The 14,836-nt window shown below is 44.8% G+C and overlaps 1 protein-coding gene and 1 pseudogene across 6 annotated transcripts in view; one reads left to right on the forward strand and one right to left on the reverse strand.

Annotated features, from left to right (window-relative positions):
• SENP7 (SUMO specific peptidase 7) overlaps nt 1–14,836 on the reverse strand; it is a 183,985-nt gene that overhangs the window by 32,823 nt on the left and 136,326 nt on the right. The window lies entirely within an intron of this gene.
• LOC135052202 (5S ribosomal RNA) lies at nt 2,042–2,160 on the forward strand (annotated as a pseudogene).

The following is a 14,836-nucleotide window of genomic DNA, read 5'->3' on the forward strand; positions in this document are numbered from 1 at the left end:
TGTGGATCATGGATGAGAGTCCGCAGAAATGTAGAGAAAATGAAAAGATGAGGGATTGAAAGAGAAGGCCGGAAAAAAGAAAAAGAGAGAAAACAGGAGAGAAGAAAAAAAGAGAGAAAAAGAAGGGGGAGGGGAAGGAGGAGAAGGGGAGCAGAATGAAGATTGTGACAAATGTCAGCTTGGTGTCACACCAAAATGTTGTCAAAAAACAAATATTGATTAATTATACACCCAAATATCAGGCAATATTGGATATATTAGATAGTGCCTCTATAAATAGAGAGGATAAGAGTTGGTGCATAGATCCTGATAGGTGCTGGTTGTCACACTTATTCACACATATATTGCAAAGACACAACGTGTAAGTGCTAGGTAAACCTTGAAGCAAGACGGATGCGCATAGTAATATTCCTGCCTAGATCCCTAAATGGGCCTAAATATGACACTTGATACAAGGCTACAGCACTATAACATCAGACATGGTGCACAGGCATTGGGGTAATCCACATTCTCAGATATGTTGGGAGTACCCCTAAAACAGTATAACAGGTAATGGGGGTAGGCGGGCCCCCTGCAACAATGGTTGACTGGATATTAGTACACTTGCTACTGTTCTATTGAGGAGATAACAGACAAAAAAATATAATATAAAAAAAAATATATATATATATTTTTTTTTTTTCTTTTCTTTTTCTATAGCAATATATTGTGTCAATTTGCTACGTTGGTAAATAGAGATAAACAAAAAGAGGGGGAGAGGGGGGGGGGAATGGGGGGTGTTGGTACCGGTCCCTGCCCAGGTCCCTGGGTCGGTCACTGAGTTTTAAGAGGTAAAATTTACTCCTCAGGTCCTTAATTGATGTTGGAGTGATTCATGCTGGAATGCTGGAATAGGTCAAGCTGAAATGCTGGAATGCTGAAATGCTGGAAAACGCGTTTCACCCGTCCTGCGGGCTTGTTCACTTCCATTGGAAGTGAACAAGCCCGCGGACGGGTGAAACACGTTTTCCAGCATTTCAGCATTCCAGCATTTCAGCATGACCTATTCCAGCATTCCAGCATGAATCACTCCAACATCAATTAAGGACCTGAGGAGTAAATTTTACCTCTTGATACTCAGTGACCGACCCAGGGACCTGGGCAGGGACCGGTACCAACACCCCCCATTCCCCCCCCCCTCTCCCCCTCTTTCTGTTTATCTCTATTTACCAACGTAGCAAATTGACACAATATATTGCTATAGAAAAAATAAAAAATATATATATATTTTTTTTTTTTTATATTATATTTTTTTGTCTGTTATCTCCTCAATAGAACAGTAGCAAGTGTACTAATATCCAGTCAACCATTGTTGCAGGGGGCCCGCCTACCCCCGTTAGCTGTTATACTGTTTTAGGGGTACTCCCAACATATCTGAGAATGTGGATTACCCCAATGCCTGTGCACCATGTCTGATGTTATAGTGCTGTAGCCTTGTATCAAGTGTCATATTTAGGCCCATTTAGGGATCTAGGCAGGAATATTACTATGCGCATCCGTCTTGCTTCAAGGTTTACCTAGCACTTACACATTGTGTCTTTGCAATATATGTGTGAATAAGTGTGACAACCAGCACCTATCAGGATCTATGCACCAACTCTTATCCTCTCTATTTATAGAGGCACTATCTAATATATCCAATATTGCCTGATATTTGGGTGTATAATTAATCAATATTTGTTTTTTGACAACATTTTGGTGTGACACCAAGCTGACATTTGTCACAATCTTCATTCTGCTCCCCTTCTCCTCCTTCCCCTCCCCCTTCTTTTTCTCTCTCTTTTTTTCTTCTCTCCTGCTTTCTCTCTTTTTCTTTTTTCCGGCCTTCTCTTTCAATCCCTCATCTTTTCATTTTCTCTACATTTCTGCGGACTCTCATCCATGATCCACAGGTATATCCTGTGCCTAACATGGACAGCAGATCCGCCCCGTTTTTCTATCTCTCTCCGCAATCTTTTTTAGGTGCACTCTCATTGGTGAGTCGGCCATACTAGGCCCAATTAATTACTACCATACCCCACCGACAGAGCCCGATCTCGTCCGATCTTGGAAGCAAAACGGTGGTGGGCTGGGTCAGTATCTGTGAGGGTGACCCCCAGAGAATACCCGGTGTTGTAATTCATGACCTTCTCGACTCTAAGCCAACAGCAGGATCACCACATTTTCCTCTAATCATTTCTTTCGCCTATTCCACTAATCTGCGCTACCTTTCCCAAGTACCTTTTTCCCTGATATGTCACAAGATTTGACATGGTCAATGCTAAGAAGGATCTATACTCCTGATAAATCTTTTGGTCCAATGACCCTTGGAGGTCTAATTAATACAAGCAGAGCTTGTGCTGGTGGGATAGGATCAGGGTGTAGAGCCAGAGTGTCTACATCCCTCCTGAAGTCTAATAACATAGACTAACCAGAACATTTCCATTTTTTTGCTGATCATCTTTTTGCTGACCATTTCCTTTCAATAACACTCGTTTCCAAATTTAATGGTTGGTGGTGGATGATACTCACTCCAACCTTACGAGATTGCTCAGCCATAATAATCATATATGGTATTTCTCAGAGATACTGGTGGGCTGAACTGTATATATGTGTATTAATATATTTAATTAATTGTGGTGGACAACCTAAGTGTGGATTTTTTCTTAAATTAATGAACTAATAAAAGTTATGTTTTAATTTTTTCATACAAAGAAATTTAAAATAAGAGTGCACCCACACAAGAGTCTTCTGTAATCCATTTTCCTTGCTAGTTTGTCTCTGACTCTGGGTGCACCACCAGAACCATTTATCCAAACACGAATTATTCGTATATATCATACAGGTATTCTGGTACTTCATTACTATTTATTACTCAATTTTGAACTCTTAGAACTGGTGCGGAATCATTTCTACTTTGTGACAATGTTTTGATGTACAAAAGACTTAACATTAGGAGTGATCCAGACACCAAGATACTGAAAGCGAAGGGTCCAGTGCAAGGAGGACACAATAGGCAATGGGTCAGGAAGAATACCAGATATGGGAAAGACATTAGATTTATTCCAGTTGATAGTCAGGCCGGAATAGAGGCCAAATGTTTCAACAATACTTAGAAGGGAGGTCAGGGAAGTATCAGGGTCATTGAGAAACAAAAGCATGTCATCGGCATATAATGCAATAACATCCTCATGTCCGTCAATAGTAATGCCCCTAACATCAGGGGACGCTCTAATGAAACTCGCCAATGGTTCCACAGCCAGGGCAAAAAGGGTAGGGGACAGTGGGCAGCCCTGTCTAGTACCACGAGACAAAGCAAATGGGGATGTTACATAGCCATTGACAGATATTCGAGCCACGGGGGAGGAATAGAGTAATTGTACCCAGCGTATAAATTTGGGGCCAAAAGCAAATCGTCTAAGGACTTTCCACAAATACTCCCATTCCACAGAGTCGAAGGCTTTGGCAGCATCCAGGGAAACCACCACAGCCCTCGACTCGGACTGGTCCCCCATCTGCAGGTGACAAAACAGTCGCCTCAAATTTTGGAGAGTAGTCTTGCCCGGCATAAATCCTGTCTGATCATCATGAATGATCGAGGTGATAACACTATTGAGTCTAAGTGCCAGAATTTTGGCCAAAATCTTGACATCAGTAGGTAGCAATGAGATTGGGCGGTAGGATTCTGGGGCCGTAGGGTCCTTACCAGGTTTGAGGATCACCACAATAATAGCTTCTGACATAGAAGGAGGCAAACGAGCACCCTCTAGTAAAGCATTAAAGAGAGTCAAAAGATAAGGGACAAAGTATGCACGATTTTGTCTATAGACTTCAACCGGTATACCGTCGCTACCCGGGGCCTTTTTATTAGGGAAGGAGGCAATAGCTGCTTCAACTTCCTCTGGAGTGATACTAGCATCTAGAAAATCTATAGATTGTTGGGACAATTGTGGTAGGACAATACATGTAAGATATTGCTGTAGTTGACTGGGGGTATAAGTGACTTTAGAGGCATACAACGAGGAATAAAAGGACTGGAAAACCTGGGCTATCTCAGGAGTGGCATAGACCATTTCGCCCTGGGCGTCACAGATCTGCTGAATGGAACCTCCAGTTCTCTCCCCCCGAGCTAGAAAAGCCAAGTAACTACCCCCCGTGTCCGATTGTGAATAGAGGGTATGCTGGGAGTAAAGTAATTTGCGCCTTGATTTATCAAGTAAATGGTCAGACCAGGCTTTCCTGTCCAAATATCCCACCTCACTCGGTCACTAAGGGTCTTAGTAGAAAGGTAAACAGACTCAGATTGGGAACAGGCAAGCTCCAGGCGCACCTCCTCCTTCCTACTAGATTTTTTAACATTAGCAATTTGTCGTATGAAGGAGCCCCGTAACGAAGCCTTAAATGCGTCATGTTTAACCAGTTGATCAGAACAGAATGCATTATGAACCTCAAAATCACTCCATTCACGAACCAAGGCCTCATGATCAGTCAACAAGGTCAACCAAAAGGGGTTCAATTTCCAGAGTTTAGCCGCACAGACAGGCACAGAATCTAGTGTCACCAGCAGGGGTGAGTGGTCCGAGATTCCCCTCTGTAGGTACTGGACATCTAGTATTCTAGCAGTGAGATCAGGGGAAACGAGGGCCAAATCTATTCTCGAGAACGTGTGAAAACTGGCCAAGTGGCAAGAGTATTGTAGTTGTTTAGGGTGTCTCAGCCTCCAAATATCCAGGAGCCCAAGCTCGGTAACCAGCCTCGCAAACGGTGTGGGGGACGGGGAAGTAGAGGGTAGAGAAGGGGGAAACTCAGCCCAACGATCTAAAACTTTATCTAAAACATTATTGAAATCTCCAATGCAAAGGACCGGTGCTGAGGGAGAAGTAGCAATAAACGACATTGCCTGTCGGAGTACTTCGTTAGTGTAGGGGGGGGGGGGGGGATATAAACAGCAAGTATATGTAAAAGTGTACGGTTAACATAAGCCCTAAGGAATACATATCTGCCATATTGGTCAATTTGACAATGAACTAAATGGAAATTAACCAACTTCCACACCAAAACTGAAACCCCCCTGAAATTAGCAGAAAAGGTGGAATGTTAGGAGAGACCAACCCAGGGCTTCCTGAGAGCCAAGGTTCTAGTACCAACCAAGTGTGTTTCGGAGAGGCATATGACATCTGCCTTATACAGGTTGAGTATCCCTTATCCAAAATGCTTGGGACCAGAGGTATTTTGGATATGGGATTTTTCCGTATTTTGGAATAATTGCATCCCATAATGAGATATCATGGTGATGGGACCTAAATCTAAGCACAGAATGCATTTATGTTTCATATAAACCTTATACACACAGCCTGAAGGTCATTTTAGCCAATATATTTTATAACTTTGTGCATTAAACAAAGTGTGTCTAGATTCACACAATTCATTTATGTTTTATATACACCTTATACACACAGCCTGAAGGTCATTTAATACAATATTTTTAATAACTTTGTGTATTAAACAAAGTTTATGTACATTGAGCCATCAAAAAACAAAGGTTTCACTATCTCATTCTCACTCAAAAAAGTCCGTATTTCGGAATATTCCGTATTTCGGAATATTTGGATATGGGATACTCAACCTGTACTTCCTCACATGAGATAAAACTAGAGCCCGCTTGATGCGGTCATTCAGGCCCCTCACATTCCAGCCGAGTATGCGGAGTCCATCAACCCCTGCAGCCATGAGTATAAGAAAGAAAGGACAGAAGGAGAAAAGAAGCAAGGGGAGAACATGGAGAGGCAGAAGAGGCGGAATACCCAAGGCAAGCAGGGCATGTAACAGAGAGGAACCCGGAGTGTAGAGAAAGAAGGAGCAAAGGGACCACTGCGGCCCTCCACCAGCAAGTAGGTAGAGCATCTGGAGACCAGAAGGCACATATAAGAAAAAACATAGACACATTGCAATTCAAGAAAAAAAATAACACAGTGACACACGGAGCAATACACACAAGAAAAACAAACAAACCCAAAACAGCACAAACACCCCCCTCCCTGCATATCCATCCCAAACTAGACACGACTGGATCCCAAAAAACCAACTAAACTAAAGCTGAAAACCTATAGCAACCCCAGGGAGTAGAGACAAGTATTGCCTCTACAAAAAGGCTATATCCTAGCATTCAGCTCCTAAACTTAAAGATCGTCCCCGCTACATGAATAGCAGGAGTACAAAACCCAGCAAACAATGCGACCCCTGAGAGAGAAACAGTCCTCAGTTAGGGGCTCGAGGTCTACGCTCCAGCCAGGCCTCCGCCTCTTGAGGGGTATTGAAGAAGTGTGTGGAGCCATCATACACCACCCTTAAACGTGCCGGAAACAGCATGGCATATTGGATTTGATGGTCACGAAGCTTCCATTTGACCTGAAGGAACAGCGCACGCGACTTCTGGACATCTATGGCGAAGTCCGGATAAACAGAAATATCATGGTTGTCAAATTTCAAAGGACCCTGTGTGCGAGCCAGCCGCAGGACCGCATCCCGGTCCCTGTAGTGCAGGAAACGAGCTATGAAAGTGCGTGCAGGTGCGCCCGGGGGAGGAGCCCTGGCAGGTAATCGGTGCGCCCTCTCCACAGAGAACTGAGGACCAAAGTCATCACGTTGAAATAATCGGAGAAGCCATGTTTCCACGAACGATTCTGGAGAGGAGCCCTCCGCTCTCTCCGGGAGGCCCACAAAGCGGACGTTAATACGATGGAGTCTTCCTTCAATATCATAGAGCTTCGCGTTAACTGCCGACATTTGAGTTGTGAGATTGGAAACCGTATCTTTAAGAGGATTGGTGACGTCTTCTAAGTCGGAGATACGGTGCTCCGCTTCCCCCACCCGTTCACGAATCTTTTGCATATCATGTCTGATTAAAGTGATATCCACCTGTACTTGGCCGATTTTATCCATGACTCTGTGTTCGGACGTGGATATGGCCAAAAGAATTTGCTGCGTCGACTGGGACGTGTCATCCTCTCGAGGAGGTGTCCCCGAGGGGGAAGGAGAGGATGGGGGAGCAGTACCCCGGGTGAGTTGGGAGGAAGACTGAGAACCTCTAGCAAATTTTTCAAGCTTAGATGCAGCGGTAGCAGCAGTAGCACTGCCCCCACGCACCATGACGGGACATGGGTGAAACACGGGGGTGGAGGTAGAAATAGCAATAACAGTAGAGGCCAAGTGCGAGAGCAAAGCTACTGAAGTAATGCAGAGAGAGGACTCCCGTAGCGATGATATAAAACAAACAATACGGGCTCACCACAGGCTGTAAAATCTTCAGGCTTCCAGAGTCTTACTTAGGTGAATGGACACAAGCAGGGAAAAGGAAATCCTTAGTGGCAGCAGTCAGGCTGTAGAATCAGCAGCAGGCTCTCAAGTGGACCCTCATGGAGAGTAGTGTAGATAGGGAAGCGCCAACCAACAATGTAGGCAGAGTAGGATAGCTGCAGGTGTCCAGGCAGCCCCGCAGGCAGAGTAGTGCAGACAGGGAGGCTCCAACCAGCAGTGCAGGGAGGCAGGGGTCGTCAGGAGGGACAGTCAGTGCAGACAGATGCACCCCCGCACTGTCAGCAGCGATCACCGCCACACAGGGACAATCAGCCCGCCGGTCGCAAGGTGGAGGGAGACGGGCACACGCCGACCTCCGGATCAGCAGAAGCAGCAGAGGGCACGGGTGAAGGGAGCTCCGGCCCAGCGCGTCCCCGGCCTCCGCTGTTAGTTCCCAATATGGCGCCGCACTTCCGGTTAGACGGAAGGAGTGAGGCAGAGCGGTGTAGGCTACGATCCGTCCGGCGGCCGCCCAGGGCAGAGACACAGTCCCGCAGACCTCTCAAAATGTGCAGGGCCAAGAGGCACAAAGGGTGAGCCAGGTCAGGAGCGATCACCAGCGGGGGAATCAGGATAAAGACAGCAGGATAGACGGAGCTCTAACTCCTAGCTCCTTACTCCATGCTCGGCCAAGCCACCAGGTCTTGCCATTGTTACATTAAAATGACTCCGGAAGTACAAACTGAAAGGCACAATTTCTCCCATTGAAACCCACGTCGCTGCTGTGGGTGTCAGTCGCGGTAAGAACATAAGCATTCTAGTTAACTGAATCTCTCCTTTAGTTTAATGATGTGACTAGTCCTTACTGTGACAACTTTTCAACAATAGAAAATACTAGTGTTATTTTTTGTTAACTTTTGAGCTGTGCACTCAAAACGTACATAGCCTGGAATTAACACAGTTTGTAGGGTGTAGCTGAGACATACTTATCAATACAAATGAACATATCACAATAGCATAACCCAGTTGTTCCCAAACTGGGTGCCTCGGGGCTATTGAAGTGGTGCCTTGGGATGGTGGTCCAGAGTCAATTCAAATTACATATGGAGGTCAATGTAACAGGCAAACCCAGTGCTTGTGGCTGCTAATCATAAAATATATGGTCAAACACAAGCAGATCCTGTCCCTCACAACATAACTGACCCTAAGGATGACATATAAATACAATTAACTTAATTTAATGTTTTTCTTTTGCGGTTTGGGTGCCATGAAAAATATTCTGATACTGGCCTAACCCATGTCAAAAATCCACACACAGTCTAATAAGGGACAGGCATTCATTCACAAAACTGCTGCATTTTTCTGCAAACAGAGACCATTTTATACAGGGATGACATTGATGCTCTGATATAAGAATTTTAAATGTGGCTGTAAATTTCAGCTAGAGCTGTGCCTATCTATAATAAAACATACCAAAACCAACGGCGTCAGAAATAATGCAATATATAGGAATAAAACTGCATTTTGTTAGGGGTTTTTGTTTTCTTCTTGCAGTTAACTTTGCCTGTGGTGCTAAAGTTGGAGTTTTTAAGGTGGAGACCCAACTGTGCAACAAAACACTGGTTCACTGGCCAATCTTTGTAGAAAAATGTAAAGTTATGCACTTTGTGACTAAAAATATACATACAGCCTATAACTTAAATGGAGAAAATGTAGAGGAAATAGTAGTTAAAAAAGATTTGGTGGTGCTCATTGATAATAGACTTAGAAGCAGTACCCAATATAATAGTGTAACAACAAAGGCAAATAAGGTGTTAGCATGCATATAATGAGGAATTGAGACAAGGGATGAGATTGCCACTGTATAAATTATTGGTACGACCACACCTTGAATATTGTATACAGTTCAGGGCACTGCACTATAAAAAAGATATCTTGGAACTTGAGAGGGTACAAAGGCGAGCTACAAAATTGATTAAGGTGTTAGAGGCACTGTATTATAAGGATAGGCTTATTAGATATGTTTACACTAGAAAAGAGGCGGCTAAGAGGAGACATTATCAATATTTACAAATATATAAAGGGACAATACATGGAGCGATCAGGTGACTTGTTTACAGAAAAATATCTACACAGGACACGCGGACACCGTCTGAGGTTAGAGGAGAGAAAATGTCATACCCAACGTAGGAAAGGGTTCTTCAGAGTAAGGGCAGTAAGGATTTGGAATTCTCTGCCAGAGAAGGTAGTAATGGTCGGCTCAGTCAATAAGTTTAAAAATAGATTAGATACATTTCTAACTGAAAAAGATATCCAAGGATAAAGTATTTAAAATGAATGTATTATAGAAAAATCCTGAATTATAGTTGTTACATATAAAACATACCTTCCTCTGTCTCATTATAGTTAAACTATAGTTAAATATACGTTATGGTAAGAACTTACCGTTGATAACGGTATTTCTCCTGGATCCACAGGATAACATTGGGATATGATGAAGCGACAGCGGATTTGCACCTATCAGTCAAAGCTTTTCGGCCTCCCAGCATGCAACGAGCCCGTCCATATATCCCCGCCAACTGGTTCAGGCAAATCAGCTGTATTCCAAAGCTCAAGTCAGGAGCATCATAGATAGCCCTAATCAGGCGAGAAGAACACACATACACACCCTTCCGTACAAGAAGGAAGAGGTTAGTGAGTAAAATGATCCTCAAATCAGGTGCGTCAGGGTGGAATCCCTGTGGATCCTGTGGACTTAGGAGAAATACCGTTTTCAACAGTAAGTTCTTACCATAACGTATATTTCTCCGGCAGGGTCCACAGGATAACTTTGGGATTTCCCAAAGCAATTTAGTGGTGTCGAAGCTCCTGATAGGACAGGAGAATCTTTCGCCCGAATTCAGCGTCATAAGAGGCAAAGGTATCCATGGCATAATGTCTAATGAATGTGTTAATGGAAGACCATGTGGCTGCCTTACATATCTGTTCTGCTGAAGCACCACGTTGTGCTGCCCATGATGGACCTACGTTACGAGTAGAGTGAGCAGACATTAGCCGGAACAGGGAGATCAGCTTCAGAATATGATTCTGAAATCGTCATGCGAAGCCACCTTGCCAGTGTCTGCTTATCAGCAGGCCATGCTCTCTTGTGAAATCCGTAGAGAATGAAGAGAGAATCTGTCTTTCTGATGGCACTGGTACGATCCACGTAGATCCTTAAGGCACGGACCACATCCAGCGATGCATCTCCCGCAGAAAGGCCCGGTACCTGGAAAGCCGGGACTATAATTTTTTCGTTAAGGTGGAATTTAGACACCACCTTGGGAAGGTACCCAGATCTAGTTCTGAGAACTGCTTTATCTGGAAAAAAAAAAAAATCAGAAATGGGGTACGACATGACAATGCCCCTAAATCGGATACTCTTCTAACATGACCAGTGGCCAGTAGAAAGAGAACTTTAGCTGTCAACCATTTAAGATCCACTTTATTAGTGGTTCAAATAGGGCAACTTGAAGGGCCTTTAGTCACAAATTAAAATTCCAAGGCACTGTAGGAGGAACAAAAGGAGGTTGAATGCGCAGCATTCCTTGGAAAAAAGTACGCACATCATGTAAGTTGGCAATTTTCTTTTGGAACTTTACAGTCAGTGCTGACACTTGCACTCTCAAGGAAGCCACCTTCAAATCTTTATCCATTCCTGCCTGAAGGAATGCTAAGACCCTGGAAACTCTGAAAGACTTAGTGTACATTTTCCGTTCACTGCACCAATGAATATAGGTTTGCCATATTCGGCGATAAATGCGAGCTGAGGAAGGTTTCTTTGCTCTGAGCATTATTTGAATTACCTGTTGTGAGAATCCTCTTGACTTCAGGATAGAGGTTTCAAGAGCCACGCTGTCAAAGACAGTCGATCCAGATGTCTGTGATAACAAGGACCCTGCATCAGTAGATCTGGACGTTGAGAGAGCAGGAGTGGAGCATCCATTGACATTCTCTGCAGATCTGTGTACCAATGCCTTCTGGGCCAATCCGGAGCTATTAATATCATGGCACCCTTTCCTTGCTTTATCTTTCTCACCACCCTGGGTAATAGGGTGATTGGAGGAAACACATAAGCCAGATGAAAGTCCCAACTCACCGACAAGGCATCCACAAAGATCGCTCTGGGATCCTTTGTTCTTGACCCATATGCGAGAACTTTGTTGTTCTGACGGGACGCCATGAGATCTATCTCTGGCAACCCCCAGTTGTCTACTAGGGTCTGGAAGACCTCTGGGTGTAGAGCCCATTCGTTTGCCTGAATGGCTTATCGACTGAGAAAATCCGCTTCCCAGTTTAGGATTCCTGGAACGAACACAGCAGACATTGCTGGATGATGAAGTTCTGCCCACTTTAGTATGTGACTTACCTCCTTCATCACTTTTCGGCTGCAAGTTCCTCCCTGACGGCTGAACTGGTTTTCCCCGAAGAATGTCCTTTGCCTGAATCAGTGCTTTGTATATGGCACGAAGTTCCAGTGTATTTATTGGCAGACAACCTCCTTCTTTGGTCCATTTCCCCTGGAAACACAAGCTCCCTGACACTGCTCCCCAATCCTGGAGACTGGCATCTGTTGTCAGAATTTCCCAATCTGATATCCAAAAGGGTCTCCCCTTGTCCAGATGGGATGTCTGAGGCCACCAGGCTAATGACCTTCTTACTTCTATCGTAAGAACCATAGTCTGCGTTTTTATCATCTGATGCAACCCATTCAATGTGGCAAGAATCAGATGCTGCAGAGGCCTCGAGTGTAACTGAGCATACTCCACCATGTCGAACGTTGACACCATCAATCCCATCACATTGCTGCATGAATGGATACCTTTTGATTGTGTAGCAAGTCCTGAATCCTTGACTGAACCTTGGATATCTTGTTCAGAGGTAAGATTACTCTCTGAAGACTTGAATCCAGTACAGCCCCCAAGTGAGTCATCCGCTGTGAAAGAAACCAGAGACGATTTTCCCAATTTATGAGCCATCCGTGCCTTTGCAGACACGTTATTGTCTGTTGCAGATGACTTAGGAGCAAGTCCTGCGACTGTGCCAGGATTAAAATATCATCGAGGTATGGGAAAATTCTTATCCCCTGCTGGCGGAGATAAGCTGCCATTACCACCATAATCTTGGTAAATACTCTGGGGGCTGTGGCTAACCCAAAAGGTAGGGGCTGGAACTGAAAATGCTGTTGGAGAATAGAGAACCTGAGAAAACACTGATGGGACAGTGCTATAGGAACATGTAGGTAAGCATCCTGTATATCCAAGGATACCATATAATCCCCTGGCTCCATGGCCAAAATGATGGAACGTAAAGTTTCCATATGAAACCGAGGTACCCAAATTTACTTGTTCAGAACTTCATTGAGAATGGGCCGAAATGACCCATTTGGTTTCTGAACTAGAAACAGGTTGGAGTAAAAACCCTGTTCTCGTTGTGCAGGAGGAACTGGAATGACTATTCCTGACAGAAGCAATTTCTGAACTGCCTCTTGCAAAGTCCTGGCCTTCGTCTCTACCCGAGATGGGCTGGTACAAAAAAAAACCTTTGAGGAAGGTGCTTCTTGAAGGCAAACGCATAACCTAGAGGTACCGATTTCTGCACCCAGGCATCTGTTGTAGACTGCTGCCAGACCTGTGCAAACTGAAGAAGTCGGCCCCTCACCCTGGGATCCCCCAGGTGGAGGTCCGCACCATCAGGCTGATGGCTTACTATCTGTTTTACCACCCGGTCCTCTGGTAGCCCAATGCTTTTTAGTCTTACCAGACTTGTTGTATTGGGCCTGCCTGCCATCACTTTTTCCTTTAGCTTTTCCTTGAGACCGAAAGGGTCGAAAAGCCGGAACTTTAGGTTTGAAATTGTATGTGGAAGGAAACTTGACCTTCTTGGAGTCTGCTTCTGACTCCAAAATATCCGTCAATACTTTACCAAAAAGCAAACATTCTAAAACCTTCTTAGAATCTGAATCCGCTTTCCACGTATGTAGCCAAACTGCTCTGCGAGCAGCGATACTTGAAGCTGATGCCCTGGAGGCAATAGTACCCATATTCAATGCTGCTTCATCCAAGAACATTGCAGCCTGTTTTATATGTGCTATATGGGATTTTTGCTCTCTAGATGTTATTGAAAAATACCCCTCCAATGCACAAGCCCAGGCAGCCACTGCCTTTGCCATACAAGCTGAAGCCATGGCTGGCCTAATAACTGACCCAGACAGGGAAAAAAATAAGAATTTACTCACCGGTAATTCTATTTCTCGTAGTCCGTAGTGGATGCTGGGGACTCCGTCAGGACCATGGGGAATAGCGGCTCCGCAGGAGACAGGGCACAAAATTTAAAAGTTTGACCACTAGGTGGTGTGTACTGGCTCCTCCCCCTATGACCCTCCTCCAAGCCTCAGTTAGGATACTGTGCCCGGACGAGCGTACACAATAAGGAAGGATTTTGAATCCCGGGTAAGACTCATACCAGCCACACCAATCACACCGTACAACTTGTGATCTGAACCCAGTTAACAGTATGATAACGTAGGAGCCTCTGAAAAGATGGCTCACAACAATAAACAACCCGATTTTTTTGTAACAATAACTATGTACAAGTATTGCAGACAATCCGCACTTGGGATGGGCGCCCAGCATCCACTACGGACTACGAGAAATAGAATTACCGGTGAGTAAATTCTTATTTTCTCTGACGTCCTAGTGGATGCTGGGGACTCCGTCAGGACCATGGGGATTATACCAAAGCTCCCAAACGGGCGGGAGAGTGCGGATGACTCTGCAGCACCGAATGAGAGAACTCCAGGTCCTCCTTAGCCAGGGTATCAAATTTGTAGAATTTTACAAACGTGTTCTCCCCTGACCACGTAGCTGCTCGGCAGAGTTGTAATGCCGAGACCCCTCGGGCAGCCGCCCAAGATGAGCCCACCTTCCTTGTGGAGTGGGCATTGACAGATTTAGGCTGTGGCAGGCCTGCCACAGAATGTGCCAGTTGAATTGTGCTACAAATCCAACGAGCAATCGTCTGCTTAGAAGCAGGAGCACCCAGCTTGTTGGGTGCATACAGTATAAACAGCGAGTCAGATTTTCTGACTCCAGCCGTCCTTGAAATGTATATTTTCAATGCCCTGACAACGTCCAGCAACTTGGAATCCTCCAAATCGCTAGTAGCCGCAGGCACCACAATAGGCTGGTTCAGGTGAAACGCTGATACCACCTTAGGCAGAAAATGAGGACGCGTCCTCAATTCTGCCCTGTCCGAATGGAAAATCAGATATGGGCTTTTATACGATAAAGCCGCCAATTCCGACACTCTCCTGGCTGAAGCCAGGGCCAGTAGCATGGTTACTTTCCATGTAAGATATTTCAAATCTACCGATTTGAGTGGCTCAAACCAATGGGATTTGAGAAAATCCAAAACTACATTGAGATCCCACGGTGCCACTGGGGGCACAACCGGGGGCTGTATATGTAGTACTCCTTTTACA

The sequence above is a fragment of the Pseudophryne corroboree genome, chromosome 2 (genome assembly GCF_028390025.1).
Source record: "Pseudophryne corroboree isolate aPseCor3 chromosome 2, aPseCor3.hap2, whole genome shotgun sequence".
Lineage (NCBI taxonomy): Eukaryota > Metazoa > Chordata > Amphibia > Anura > Myobatrachidae > Pseudophryne > Pseudophryne corroboree.